This window comes from Stegostoma tigrinum, chromosome 1 (genome assembly GCF_030684315.1).
Source record: "Stegostoma tigrinum isolate sSteTig4 chromosome 1, sSteTig4.hap1, whole genome shotgun sequence".
NCBI lineage: Eukaryota > Metazoa > Chordata > Chondrichthyes > Orectolobiformes > Stegostomatidae > Stegostoma > Stegostoma tigrinum.
In genome coordinates, this window is record NC_081354.1 from 171,045,935 (window position 1) to 171,061,086 (window position 15,152).

Consider the following 15,152-nt stretch of genomic DNA (forward strand, 5'->3'; position numbering starts at 1 on the left):
TTTCCACAGAGACTGCCATTCACCATTATACCCGTTTCCTGTCGCTTGGTCAACTTTGCGCCTGTCCTGCTACTGTCCATCTGAACCTTTCAATAGCCGATGTCCTGAGGTGGTGCAGTGATGACTGGTGGAATTGTGGGGGAAGCAGGTTCTCTTGGTAATAAGTTATAATGAGATCTATGTAATGAGATCTTCAGCTCTGGATTCTGTCCAACACCAACACGGTGAAAAGTCCAAACCAGCCAGGGAGAGGGGATGGCTTGGGAACAGAATCTGCAGGAATAACTGAGCAAGGTTCTTCTCAATCATTAATTGGGAGTAAATTGTCTTCCCATCCAGTAATAGGTGTTGGATAAGCAAACCACAATGCAAATTATTGGAAAATAAGGCATTGTTCTTCGACTTGGAACAACCTCATGAGATGTCATTTGTTGAGCTAAAAGGCAAAGGGAAGAGTTGAGCCAAGTGTTGACAATTACAGTAAATGGGATATTATATTTCTTAATAAGTCTGTAAATGCCCACCGTAATGTTTCTCAAAAGTATCATTGTTGCAAAATGCAAGCATTCATTTATAAAATGGGAAATATTTCATTGTTCCTAAAGTTGTAGATATTAGACAAGTCATTAAGTGAACATTCATGTCAGGTTATCACTGTAATTAGCAGGGGAGATGGTGTAATTATTCTCAGCACATAGAAAGTAAGATAATAATTATCTCAGTACACTCAGTGATTACAGGTATGTATTATTGATGCCTGTTTTCACTTGTTGTTTGTATAATTTAGTAGCTGTGTTACTTGCATTCAAAGAAAAATCGAATTCATTTCAAAGAACATGGATAATTACTTAGAGATGAGGACTGAGCTGGACTAAACAAGGGAAGGAGTTTAGCAGAAAAGATAGTTGAGGAACGATGGCAAATAGTTAAGAAAACAGTTCATGATTCACAGCAAAGCCATATCCGAGTGAGGAAGAAGGACGCGAGGAAAGGTATAGCCCACCGTGGTTACCCAAGGAAGTTAAATCAGATTGATAGAGAAAGCATAGAATGTGGCAAAAATTAGTGGTAAACCAGAGGAATTTTCGTTTTTATTTAGGGAAAGTTTTAATAGCCAACAAAAGATGACCAAAAAAAAGGGATAAAATAAACTATGATGTTAAACCAGCAAGTAGGCTACATTAGACCACAAGACATAGGAACAGTAGTAGTTGTCAGGGCAGCATAGTGGTTCAGTGGTTAACACTGCTGCCTGGCAGTGCCAGGGACCCGGATTCAACTCCACCCTTGGGTGACTTAATGCGTGTAGTTTGCACATTCTCCCTGCATCTCTGTGGGTTTCTGCTGGGTGCTCCAGTTTCCTCCCACAGTTCCAAGATGTACCGGTCAGGTAGATTGGCTATGCTAAATTGCCCATAGTGTTCAGGGATATGTAGTTTGGGTGGATTAGCCATAGGAAATGTAGGATTACAGGGATTGGGTGGATCTGAGTGGGGTACTCTCTGGAGGTTAGGTGTTCTCTTGATGGCCCAAATGGCCTGCTTTGATGCTGTAGGGATTCTATGATTCTAGCTGAGCCTGCTGTGCCATTCAACGAGATTATGGCTGATCTGATAATCTTCAACTCCACTTTCCTGGCTCATCCCCATAACCTTGATTCCCTTCCTGATTAAAAATTCATCTATCTCAGCCTTGAATATACTTACAAACTGCTGTAATAAAGAATTTCACAGATTTAGAACATAGAACAGTGCAGCACAGTACAGGCCCTTCAGCCCACGCTGTTGTGCCGAACATTTACCTTAATCCTTAGGTCTATCTAACCTCCACCCCTACCTAATACTAGCATCCATATGCCTATCTAATAGCTGCTTAAATGCCCCTAATGAGGCCAACTCCACTATCCTGTCTGGCAACGTATTCCATGCCCCGACCACTTTCTGAGTAAAGAACCTACCTCTGACGTCTCCCCGATATCTACCTCCACTCACTTTAAAACTATGCCCCCTTGTAATAGCTACCTCCACCCTAGGAAAAAGTCTCTGGCTGTCTACTCTATCTAGACCTCTGACTGTTTTGTGAACCTCTATCAAATCACCTCTCAACCTTCATCGTTCTAAAGAGAAAAGCTCTAGCTGTCCGATCCTTTCCTCGTAAGAACTTCCTTCTATTCCAGGCAACATCCTGGTTAATCGCCTCTGCAGCTTTTCCAACGCTTCCACATCTTTCCTATAATGAGGTGACCAGAACTGGACACAATACTCCAGATGTAGTCGAATCAGACTTTTGTATGGCTGGAGCATAACTTCATGGCTTTTGAAATCAATCTCTCTATTAATGAAAGCTACCACACCATATGCCTTAAGAACTTTATTTCAGTGGCAGCTTTCAGGGAACTGTGAACATGAACCCCAAGATCCCTCTTCTCCTCCACTCTGCCAAGAATCTTTCCGTTAACCCTGTATCTGCTTGCAAGTTTTTCGTTCCAAAATGAATTACTACTCTCTGAGAAAGAAATTCCTCTTCATCTCTGTCTAACTGGGCAAAGTCTTACTCTGAGATTATACCCTCTGGTCCTAGATTCTCCCATCAGGGAAACACCCTTTTCACATCTACCCTATCAAACTCTCTTAAGAACCTTATATATTTGAATAAAGTTATCACTTCAGTTCAGAAGATCAAAAGGGACCATGAAATTAAAATATCATAAGAAGTAAAAGAAAATATTGTCCTGAGAAATTATGGAAATTGCGGCTGAGGGGTGAAGGCGTTAGTAGATAATAAAGAGTTTGCTCGCTGAGCTGGAAGGTTAATTTTCAGACGTTTCGTCACATTTTTTTATTTGAAAAAATATACTTTATTCAGAAGATGTACAAAAAAAAACATATTTATACACCTACCCAGTCATGCAAGCTGCTCTGGGTTACCCAGTGGGTACGCACACCAACTAAAGGAAAAAACCAAAACAAAGAAGAAAAAAAGACAAAGCAAAGAAAATACCCCGGCAGCCATCACCCCGCACAGTCCCCGTTGAGCCCCTGACCAGTTGGGGAAGGCGCCAGCTGGGCCCAGTTACCAGATCGGGCCCTTTTTTTCTATTCTGGATGAAGGGTTTCATACGGTGATCTTTCCCCACCGCGCCTTGACGGTGGCTGCCCCAAGCTTTAGCGCGTCCCTCAGCATGTAGTCCTGGACCTTGGAGTGCGCCAGTCTGCAACACTCGGTCGGGGTCAGTTCTTTCAACTGGCAGACCAGCAAGTTGCGGGCAGAACAAAGAGCATCTTTCGCCGCATTGATGGTCCTCCAGGAGCAGTTGATGTTGGTCTCGGTGTGCGTCCCGGGAAACAGCCCGTAGAGCACGGAGTCCCGTGTCACGGAGCTGCTCGGGACGAACCTCGACAAATACCACTGCATCCCCCTCCAGACCTCCTGCGCATAGGCACACTCCAGAAGGAGGTGATCGACAGTCTCCTCCCCCCCGCAGCTGCCTCGAGGGCAGCGTGCCGTGGCGCAGAGATTCCGGGTGTGCATAAAAGATCTTACTGGCAGAGCCCCTCTCACTGCCAGCCAAGGAATGTCCTTGTGCTTGTTTGAAAGTTTGGGCGATGAGGCATTCTGCCAAATGACTTTGGCAGTCTGCGTGGGGAGCCACAAGACGGGATCCACCCTCTCCTTTTCCTGAAGGGTCTCGAGGATACTACATGCTGACCACTGCCTGACGGCCTTGAGGTCAAAGGTGTTTCCCTTCAAAAATTTTTCCACGAAGGACAGGTGGTACGGGACGGCCCAACTACTTGGAGCGTTCCACGGCAACGAGGCCAGGCCCATCCTTTGCAACACCGGGGACAGGTAGAACCTCAGTAAGTAGTGACACTTGGTGTTTGCGTACTGAGGATCTACGCACAGCTTGATGCAGCCGCACACAAAGGTAGCCGTCAGGGCGAGGGTGGCGTTCGGTACGCCCTTTCCCCCAATATCCAGGTCTTTGTACATGGTGTCCCTGCAGACCCGGTCCATCCTCGACCCCCAAATGAAGTGGAAGATGGCCCGGGTGACCGCAGCGGCGCAGGTCCAGGGAATAGGCCAGGCCTGCGCCACATACAACAGTACCGAAAGCCCCTGGCACCTGACAACCAGGTTCTTGCCCGTGATGGAGAGGGACCGGAGCATCCACCTGCCCAGCTTCTGCTTCAGTTTGGTGATACGCTCCTCCCAAGTCTTAGTGCATGCCCCAGCTCCAACGAACCAAACACCCAGCACCTTCAGGTAGTCTGTCCTGACGGTAAAGGGGATGAAGGAGCGGTCGTCCCAGTTCCCGAAGAACATGGCCTCGCTCTTACCCCTATTGACTTTGGCACCCGAGGCCAGTTCAAAATGGCCGCAGATGTCCAACAGCCTACTCATCGACCGACGATCGGTGCAGAAGATGGTGACATTGTCCATGTACAGGGAGGTCTTGACCTGAAGGCCTCTGCTGCCTGGGATAATCACGCCTTTCAGGCTCACTTCCTTCCCGATGGATGCGGCGAACGGCTCCACACAGCACATGAGCAAGGCAGGAGAGAACGGGCAGCCCTGCCTGACTCCAGATCTGATGGGAAAACTGTCCGAGTCACACCCGTTGATTGAGACTGCGCTAATGATGTTGGTGTAGAGCAGCCGGATCCAATTGCGGATGCCCTCCCCGAACCCCAATTTGGAGAGGACATCCCTCATGGAAGCATGAGAGACCTTGTCGAAGGCCTTCTCCTGGTCCAGGCTGACGAGGCAGGTGTCCACCCCGCTGTCCCGCACGTAGGCGATCGTATCCCTGCTGAGCGCGAGGCTCTCAGCGATCTTCCTGCCCGGCACAGCACAGGTTTGGTCAGGGTGAATCACCGACTCCAGGACAGACCTGACCCGGTTGGCTATGACCTTGGCCAGGATTTTGTAGTCCACGTTCAATAGTGAAATGGGACGCCAATTCTTAATTTCTTCCCTCTCCCCCTTCCTCTTGTAAATGAGGGTGATGATGCCCTTCCTCACGGACTTGCACATTTCCCCCGCCTGAAGCGCACTATCATACACCTCCAGCAGGTCCTGGCCGACCTGGTCCCACAGAGCAGAATACACTCGACCAGTAAGCTGTCGCTCCCGGGAGTCTTATTCCTCTCCAAGGACTTGAGGGCTCTGGTCAGCTCGTCCAGGGATATCGGCCGGTCCAGCCACTCCCTCGTGCTGTCGTCTGAGACCTCTGCGATAGACGACAGGAACGACTTGGAGGCCGTGCTGTCCATGGGCTTCGCGTCGTACAGTCCAGTATAGAAGGATCTGCTGATCCTCAAAATGTCGGGCCGAGACGACGTCACCGAGCCGTCGTCCTCCTTCAGCTGGCTCAGCACAGAGCTCTCTTTGTGCACCTTCTGAAAGAAGAAATGCGAGCACGTCTCGTCCTGCTCCACGGAGCGGACCCTGGACCGGAGGATTATCCTGAAGCCCTCCACAGCGAAGAGCGAGGCTTGCTGGCCTCTCACCTTGTGGAGGTCCTCCGTGACATTGACCCCCATCAACTGCAGAAGGAGCAGGTCGCGACAGCTTTCCCCGCCTCTTTCTCGCCTTCCGAACACCCTTGAGGACAAAGAACCTCTTGATGTTCTCCTTCACCGTCTCCCACTAGTCGCACAGAGACTGAAAGAATGGTTTCACGGTTCTCTAACCAGCGTACTCCCTCTTAAGAACCTCGACGTTCTCTGGGGTCAACAGAGTTGTGTTGAACTTCCACGTCCCCTTGCTGGCCTGCTGGTCATCCTGTAAGTGACAGTCGGCCAGCAGGAGGCAGTGGTCAGAGAAGAACACCGGCTCGACGCAGGTGGACCTGACCGAGAACGCCCGTGACACAAACAGCAAGTCTATCCTTGAGTGGATCGACCCGTCTGGCCGCGACCAGGTGTATCTCCGCTGCGCTCCGTCTGCAGGGGTGCTGAAGATGTCGAGCAGCTTGGCGTCCTTCACCGTGCCCATCAGGAATCTGGACGTGACGTCCAGTTGACTCCCCCCACCCGCTGTCTCCACGCCAGGTCTCCCATCTGCATCGATGATGCAGTTGAAGTCTCCGCCTAGGATGACCGGCCTGGACGTAGCCAGCAGGGGTGGAAGCCGCTGCAGGATGGCCAACCGCTCACTCTGTACCGCTGGGGCGTACATGTTGATCAGCCTCAGGGGAGCTTTCCTGTAGGTGACATCAGCCACTAGGAGGCGCACCCCACCACCTCCTGAACTTGAGAGATGATGAAGTTGCGCCCCCACAGCAGAATAGCCAGGCCTGAGGAGCGACAGTCGTTACCCCCCGAACAGATCGAAGGCCCACAGGTCCAGGCGCCGGACCATTTCCCGTACCTGCTGAGGTGCGGTATCCCGCACTCCTGCAGAAACAGGAGTTCCGCCCTGACGGTGGTCAGGTAGGCCAACGCGGACACACATCTTGTGGTGGACTTGACGCTGCGCACATTAATGCTCGCAACTCGTACCCCCATTGTGGGCAGTGACCACAGTACCCTCCCCGAGTCCAAGGTCCAGCCCTTTCATCTGTCCCTTCATGCCCGTTGCCCGTGCGAACTGCTGGACACTCTCCGGGCTCAGGAAACCGTCCGTGCTGCCTTCCGGGTGGCATCCCCCCGTCGGGGGTACGGAGGCAGGAGAGTCTGGCTCTGGGTCAGGCTGGGGACACGCTGTTTCCTCCTTCCCACCTGGAAGTTCCGGGGGGCCCTCCAGGACCCCAGTAGCACGTGGCTGGGTGTCGGACGGAGCCTCAGGACGCCCCCCCATCACCTGGAAGCGTTTTGCCGCTTTCCTTCTCCCTTGAGATCTTTAGCTTCTGCTTTGAGCGGGCCTCCTCCAAATCTCCCTTGCCAGAGGAGCTCTTATAGCCCCCCGTAGCTGCCTCTTCCCGCCTGATGGTTGCGGTGCCGGGCCCCGCTGGCACGCCTTCCTCCTTGCTTTCCGGACTGTCGCCCACTCCCCTGGGAGACCTGTCGCCTCCTGCATTGACTCCGGGTTGTCGGTGGGGAGCGGAGCCTGCAGGGGCGCTTTGCTGGCCTCGGGACCATCCTGCGGGTCTGGGCCCTCCTGCACGACTTGGCCCTCCTGCACATTAGCGGGGGTCCTTGCAGGGCCCTGGTGCCTTCCTCTTCTCTGGGGGGGCTTGCCCCGCATTGCCCCTGCCAGCGACCTGGGCGTAGGTGGTCCCCCGCTGCGGGCATGCCCTATAGAGGTGGCCCGCTTCCCCGCAAAGTTTGCAGCTTTTTACTTTTGGGCAATCCTTTGCAAGGTGTCCCTCCTCCCTGCAGATCCTGCAGATGGTGGCTTTGCAGTCGGCCGCCACGTGACCTGACCTACCACAGGCATGGCAGACTTTACGTTGCCCTGCGTAGGTCAGGTAGCCCTTGCTCCCACTGATCGCGAAGCTGGATGGTGGGTGTACGATGTTCCCATCCACGCCCGTCCTCAATGTCATCCTGACCCTGCCTCTTACTGGTCCAGGCACCTAAGGGGTCCATGATATCGGTTAGGTCCCCTTCCACCTTCACGTACCTTCCGAGGAAGGTCAGGACATCAACTGCTGGCACATGCGGATTGTACATGTGTACAGTCACCATACGGCTCCTCTGCACTGGCATCATGAACAGCAGGACAGCAGTCAGTACAGAGAGGAGGTCCTCACCTCCTTTCTCCTTCAAAACCTCCAGGAAGTGCTCACAAAGCTTGGCACTCATGAAGGTTACATCGTAAAAACCTCCTCTGGGGAAATCCTGCAGGCAGTAAATGTCTGCAGCAGTGAGCCCACAACAGTCCAACAGGACCCTCTTCACGAAGAAGGTGCAGTCCACAGGTGCACCTTTATCCACCTTCTTCATGGAAACGCGGATTATGTTCCGGACCTCCTGAACCGGAGCACGAGCGCTCGCCGCAGCATCGTTGCAGGTTGGCTGCTCCCCTGAACCAGCGTTAGGCCGTAGCCAGCATTAAGATCCTCCGGTTGCAAGCGTGCACAGCCAACCCGATGTCTTCCTTCCACCTCCAACACAGTTGCGCTCTCCTCTTCTCGGTCCACAAAAGAGTAGGTCTTTATTTTGTTCCGGATGTAAGCTGGTTCACTGAGCTGGAAGGTTTGTTCTCTGCTAAGAGGTACACCCATGGGATCTCCGATATCAGGGTTCTTAGCAGAGGCAGTAATGCAGTGACTCGAACAAACAGCTCTGCTAAACATCCAACCCAAACTTTGGGTCCGCTATGTGGATGACGCCTTTGTCATCACCAAACAAAACAAATTAGAGGAAACATTCAAGACCATCAATAATACCCTTACTGGCATAACATTCACAAAAGAAGAGGAAAACAACAAACTGCCATTCCTAGATGTCACAGTAGAGCGAACAGCCAATGGGGAACTTCAAACCAGCGTCTACAGGAAAACAACACATACGGACCAAATATTGAACTAAAGGAGCAACCATCCCAACACTCACAAACGAAGCTGCATTAGAACATTATCCCAACGAGCCACCACACGCTGCAGCACAAAGGAACTACGCAGAGCAGAGGAAAAACACCTCTACAGCGTATTCAAAAAGAATGGGTACCCTATGAACACAGTCCGCCAAATCCTCAGCAATAAACCCAAACAAAGAGACAAAACGGGCTCAGAAACCATAACCACTCTCCCCTACATCGAAGACATTTCGAAAATGACTGCCAGACTACTCGGACCTCTTGGCATCAGGGTAGCCCACAAACCCACCAACACACTAAATCAGCAGCTAATGAACTTAAAAGACCCGAGACAGACAACAAGCAAAACAAACGTCATCTACAAAATAGTATCAGAGATAATGGGAACTGCAGATGCTGGAGAATTCCAAGATAATAAAATGTGAGGCTGGATGAACACAGCAGGCCAAGCAGCATCTCAGGAGCACAAAAGCTGACGTTTCGGGCCTAGACCTGATGAAGGGTCTAGGCCCGAAACGTCAGCTTTTGTGCTCCTGAGATGCTGCTTGGCCTGCTGTGTTCATCCAGCCTCACATTTTATTATCTTGCCATCTACAAAATACCTTGCAAGAACTGTGACAAACACTACATTGGACAAACTGGCAGAAAGCTAGCCACCAGGATACATGAACATCAACTAGCCACAAAACGACATGACCCACTATCACTCGTATCCTTACATACAGATGAGGAAGGACACCACTTTGATTGGGACAACACATCCATCCTAGGACAAGCCAAACAGAGACACGCACGAGAATTCCTAGAAGCATGGCATTCCAACCGGAACTCCATCAACAAACACATTGATTTGGAGCCCATCTACCACCCTCTGAGAAAAAGAACAGGAAATGGCATCACCAACACAGGAAATGACATCACCAACCCAAGGAAGCCTAAACAGATAAATAGAAAGCGGGACATAACACCAGCGCTTCATCAGAGGCTCACTGTTGATGTTACCTAGAATGGTGATGAAACGTCTGAGAACAAACCTTCCCGCTCAGTGAACCAGCTTACATCTGGAACAAAATAAAGACCCACTCTTTTGTGGACCGAGAAGAGGAGAGCGCGACTGTGTTGGAGGTGGAAGGAAGACGTCGGGTTGGCTGTGCACCCTTGCAACAGGTGGATCTTAATGCTGGCTTCGGCCTAACGCTGGTTCAGGGGAGCAGTCAACCTGCAATGATGGCTGCGGCAAGTGCTCGTGCCCCAGGTCAGGGGGTCCGGAACACCATCCGCGTTTCCATGAAGAAGGTGGATGAAGGTGCACCTGTGGACCGTACCTTCTTCGTGAAGAGGGTCCTGTTGGACTGTTGCGGGTTCGCTGCTGCGGACATTTACTGCCTGCAGGATTTCCCCGGAGGAGGTTTTTACGACGTGACCTTCAGGAGTGCCAAGCTTTGCGAGCGCTTCCTGGAGGCTTTGAAGGAGAAAGGAGGTGAGGGCCCCCTTTCTGTATTGACCGCTGTCCCGCTGTTCATGATGCCGGTGCAGAGGAGCCGTATGGTGACTGTACACATGTACAACCCACATGTGCCAGCAGTTGATGTCCTGACCTTCCTCGGAAGGTACATGAAGGTGGAAGGGGACCTAACCAACATCATGGACCCCTTAGGTGTCTGGACCAGTAAGAGGCAGGTCAGGATGACGCTGAGGACGGGTGTGGATGGGAACATCGTACACCGACCGTCCAGCTTCGCAATCGGCAGGAGCAAGGGCACCTGACCTACGCAGGGCAGCCTAAAGTCTGCCATGCCTGTGGTAGGTCAGGTCACGTGGTGGCCGACTGCAAATTCACCATCTGCAGGGAGGAGGGACACCTTGCAAAGGATTGCCCAAAAGAAAAAAGCTGCAACCTTTGCGGGGAAGCGGGCCACCTCTATAGGGCATGCCCGCAGTGGGGGATCACCTATGCCCAGGTCACCGGCAGGGGCAATATGGGGCAAGCCCCCCCTGAGGAGAGGAAGGCACCAGGGCTCTGCAAGGACCCCGCTAATGTGCAGGAGGGCCAGGTTGTGCAGGAGGGTCCAGCCCCGCAGGATGGTCCCAAGGCCAGCAAAGCGCCCCTCCAGGCTCCGCTCCCCCCCAACAACCTGGAGTCGATGGAGGAGGCAACAGGTGACCCAGGGGAGTGGACGATGGTCCAGAAAGCGAGGACGAAGGCGCGCCGGCGGGCCCCGGCACAGCAACCATCAGGCGGGAAAAGGCAGCTACAGGGGGGCTATAAGAGCTCCTCCGACAAGGGAGATTTGGAGGATGCCCGCCCAAAGCAGAAGCTAAATTTCTCAAGGGAGAAGGAAAGCAGCACCCTGATTCCGGGAGATGAGAGGTGTCCTGAGGCTCCGTCTGACACCCAGCCACGTGCCGCTGGGGCCCTGGGGGCCCCCCCTGGAACCTTCAGGCAGGAAGCAGGAAACAGTGTGTCCCCAGTCTGACCCAGAGCTGGACTCTCCTGCCTCCGTACCCCCGATGGGGGGATGCTACCAGGAAGGCAGCATGGACCGTTTCCTGAGCCCGGAGAGCGTCCAACAGTTCGCACGGGAAATGGGCATGAAGGGACAGATGGAGGGGCTGGACCTTGGACTTGGGGAGGGTACTGCGGTCACTGCCCACAATGGGAGTACGAGTTGCGAGCATTAATGTGCGCAGCGTCAAGTCCACTGCAAGATGTGTGTCCACGTTGGCCTACCTGACGACCGTCAAGGCAGACCTCCTGTTTCTGCAGGAGTGCGGGATACCGCACCTCGGCAGGGACTGGAAATGGTCGGGCGCCTGGAACTGTGGGCCTTCGATCTGGTCTGGGGGGGGGGAACGACTGTCGCTCCTCGGGCCTGGTTATTCTGCTGCGGGGGCGCAACTTCACCATCTCTCAAGTTAAGGAGGTGGTGTGGGGCGCCTCGTAGTGGCTGATGTCACCTATAGGAACGCTCCCCTGAGGCTGATCAACATGTACGCCCCAGCGGTATGGAGTGAGCGGTTAGCCGTCCTGCAGCGGCTTCCACCCCTGCTGGCTGTCCAGGCTGGTCATCCTAGGCGGAGACTTCAACTGCATCATCGATGCAGATGGAAGATCCAGTGTGGGGACAGCGGGTGTTGGGAGGGAACTGGACGTCACGTCCAGATTCCTGATGGGCATGGTTAAGGATGCCAAGCTGCACGACGTCCTCAGCACCCCAGCAGACTGAGTGCAGCGGAGATACACCTGGTCGCGGCCAGACGGGTCTATCGGTTCACGGATAGACTTCCTGTTTGTGTCACGGACGTTCTCGGTCAGGTCCACCGGCGTCGAGCCGGTGTTCTTCTCTGACCACTGCCTCCTGCTGGCCGACTGTCACTTACAGGATGGCCAGCCGGCCGGCAAGGGGACGTGGAAGCTCAACACGACTCTGTTGACTCTAGAGAACGTCGAGGAGCTTAAGAGGGAGTACGCTGGTTAGAGAACCGTGAAACCCCTCTTTGAGTCTCCAGGCGACTGGCGGGAGACAGTGAAGGAGAACATCAAGAGGTTCTTTGTCCTCAAGGGTGTTCGGAAGGCGAGAGAGAGAGGCGGGGAAAGCTGTCGCGACTCCAGAAAAGGGTGCAGAATCTGCTCCTTCTGCAGTTGACGGGGGTCGATGTCACGGAGGGCCTCCGCGAGGTGAGGGGCCAGCAAGCCTCGGTCTTCGCCGTGGAGGCCTCCAGAATAATCTTCTGGTCCAGGGTCCGCTCCGTGGAACAGGACGAGACGTGCTCGCGTTTCTTCTTTCAGAAGGTGCACAAAGAGAGCTCTGTGCTTAGCCGGCTGAAGGAGGACGACGGTTCGGTGACGTCGTCTCGGCCCGACATTTTGAGGATTAGCAGATCCTTCTATACCGGACTGTACGACGTGAAGCCCACGGACAGCACGGCCTCCGAGTCGTTCCTGTCGTCTATCACGAAGGTCTTAGACGACGGCACGAGGGAGTGGCTGGACCGGCCGATATCCCTGGACGAGCTGACCAGAGACCTCAAGTCCTTGGAGAGGAATAAGACTCCCGGGAGCGACGGCTTACTGGTCGAGCTGTATTCCGCTCTGTGGGACCTGGTCGGCCAGGACCTGCTGGAGGTGTATGATAGTGCGCTTCAGGCAGGGGAAATGTGCAAGTCCGTGAGGAAGGGCATCATCACCCTCATTTACAAGAGGAAGGGGGAGAGGGAAGAAATTAAGAATTGGCGTCCCATTTCACTATTGAACGTGGACTACAAAGTCCTGGCCAAGGTCATAGCCAACCGGGTCAGGTCTGTCCTGGAGTCGGTGATTCACCCTGACCAAACCTGTGCTGTGCCGGGCAGTAAGATCGCTGAGAGCCTCGCGCTCATCAGGGATACGATCGCCTACGTGCGGGACAGGTGGGTGGACACCTGCCTCGTCAGCCTGGGCCAGGAGAAGGCCTTCGACAGGGTCTCTCATGCTTACATGAGGGACGTCCTCTCCAAATTGGGGTTCGGGGAGGGCATCCGCAATTGGATCCGGCTGCTCTACCCCAACATCGTTAGCGCAGTCTCGATCAACGGGTGTGACTCGGACAGTTTTCCCATCAGATCTGGAGTCAGGCAGGGTGCCCGCTCTCTCCTGCCTTGCTCGTGTGCTGTGTGGAGCCCTTCGCTGCATCCATCAGGAAGGACGTGAGCCTGAAGGGCGTGACTATCCCAGGCAGCAGAGGCCTTCAGGTCAAGACCTCCCTGTACATGGACGATGTCACCGTCTTCTGCACCAATCGTCAGTCGGTGAGTAGGCTGTTGGTCATCTGCGGCCAGTTTGAACTGGCCTCGGGTGCCAAAGTCAATAGGGGTAAGAGCGAGGTCATGTTCTTCGGGAACTGGGACGACTGCTCCTTCATCCCCTTCACCGTCAGGACAGACTACCTGAATGTGCTGGATGTTTGGTTTGGTGGAGCTGGGGCATGCACTAAGGCTTGGGAGGACGCTCTGGTCCCTCTCCATCACGGGTAAGAACCTGGTTGTCAGGTGCGAGGGGCTTTCGGTACTGTTGTATGTGGCGCAGGCCCGGCCTATTCCTTGGACCTGCACCCCTGCGGTCACCCGCGCCATCTTCCACTTCATTTGGGGGTCGAGGATGGACCGGGTCCGCAGGGACACCCTGTACAAAGACCTGGATATTGGGGGAAAGGGCGTACCGAACGCCACCCTCGCCCTGACGGCTACCTTTGTGTGTGGCTGCATCAAGCTGTGCGTAGATCCTCAGTACGCAAACACCAAGTGTCACTACTTACTGAGGTTCTACCTGTCCCCGGTGTTGCGAAGGATGGGCTTGGCCTCGTTGCCGATGAATGCTCCGAGTAGTTGGACTGTGGCGTACCATCTGTCCTTCGTGGAGAAATTTTTGAAGGGAAACACCTTTGACCATAAGGCCGTCAGGCAGTGGTCAGCACGTAGTATCCTCGAGACCCTTCGGGAAAAGGAGAGGGTGGATCCCGTCGTGTGGCTCCCCACGCAGACTGCCAAAGTCGTTTGGCAGAATGCCTCATTGCCAGAACTTTCAAACAAGCACAAGGACATTGCTTGGCTGGCGGTGAGAGGGGCTCTGCCAGTGAGACCTTTTATGCATGCCCGGAATCTCTGCGCCACTGCACGCTGCCCTCGAGGTGGGGTCGGGGGGGACGAGACTGTCGATCACCTCCTTCTGGAGTGTGCCAATGCGCAGGAGGTCTGGAGGGGGATGCAGTGTTATTTGTCGAGGTTCGTCCCGAGCAGCTCCGTGACGCGGGACTCCGTGCTCTACGGGCTGTTTCCCGGGACGTACACCGAGACCAACATCAACCGCGCCTGGAGGACCATCAATGCAGTGAAAGACGCTCTTTGGTCTGCCCGCAACTTGCTGGTCTGCCAGCTGAAAGAACTGACCCCGACCGAGTGTTGCAGACTGGCGCACTCCAAGGTCCAGGACTACGTGCTGAGGGACGCGCTAAAGCTTGGGGCAGCCGCCGCTAAGGCGCGGTGGCGAAAGGTCACCGTATGAAACCGCTTGTCCAGAATAGAAAAAAAGGCCCCTATCTGGTAACTGGGCCCTGCTGGCGCCTTCCCCAATTGGTCAGGGAGCCAACGGGGACTGTGCGGGGTGATGACTGCCGGGGTATTTCCTTTGCTTTTTTTTTCTTCTTTGTTTTGTTTTTGCCTTTAGTTGGTGTACGTACCCCCTGGGTAACCCGGAGCAGCTTGCATGACTGGGTAGGTGTATTAATATTTTTTTTTGTACATTCTATGAATAAAGTATATTTTTCAAATTAAAAAAAGGTGACGAATCGTCTGAAAACTAACCTTCCAGCTCAGCGAGCAAACTCACATCCAGAACCTCAACCTGAGCTACAAATCTTCTCAAAACTCGCTGGATAAGAAAGAATTTGAAGGACAAACTGGAGAGATAGTGGAGGGTGTGATTTCCACTTTCTCAGGGAGTAAAGGGATGTACTGAAGTGTCTCCTTGCAGATAAAGGATTAAGTTGCCTGCTGTTTTGGTTTGGAGTCAGGCCAATGTGTCCTGATGAATTGTTTCGGTTTAAACCTTAGTGACAGCTATGTGTGCGATAAAATGTCCAGGTACTACGTTTCTGAGGGGGCAGAATTTTTTTCGATTCATTTTGATG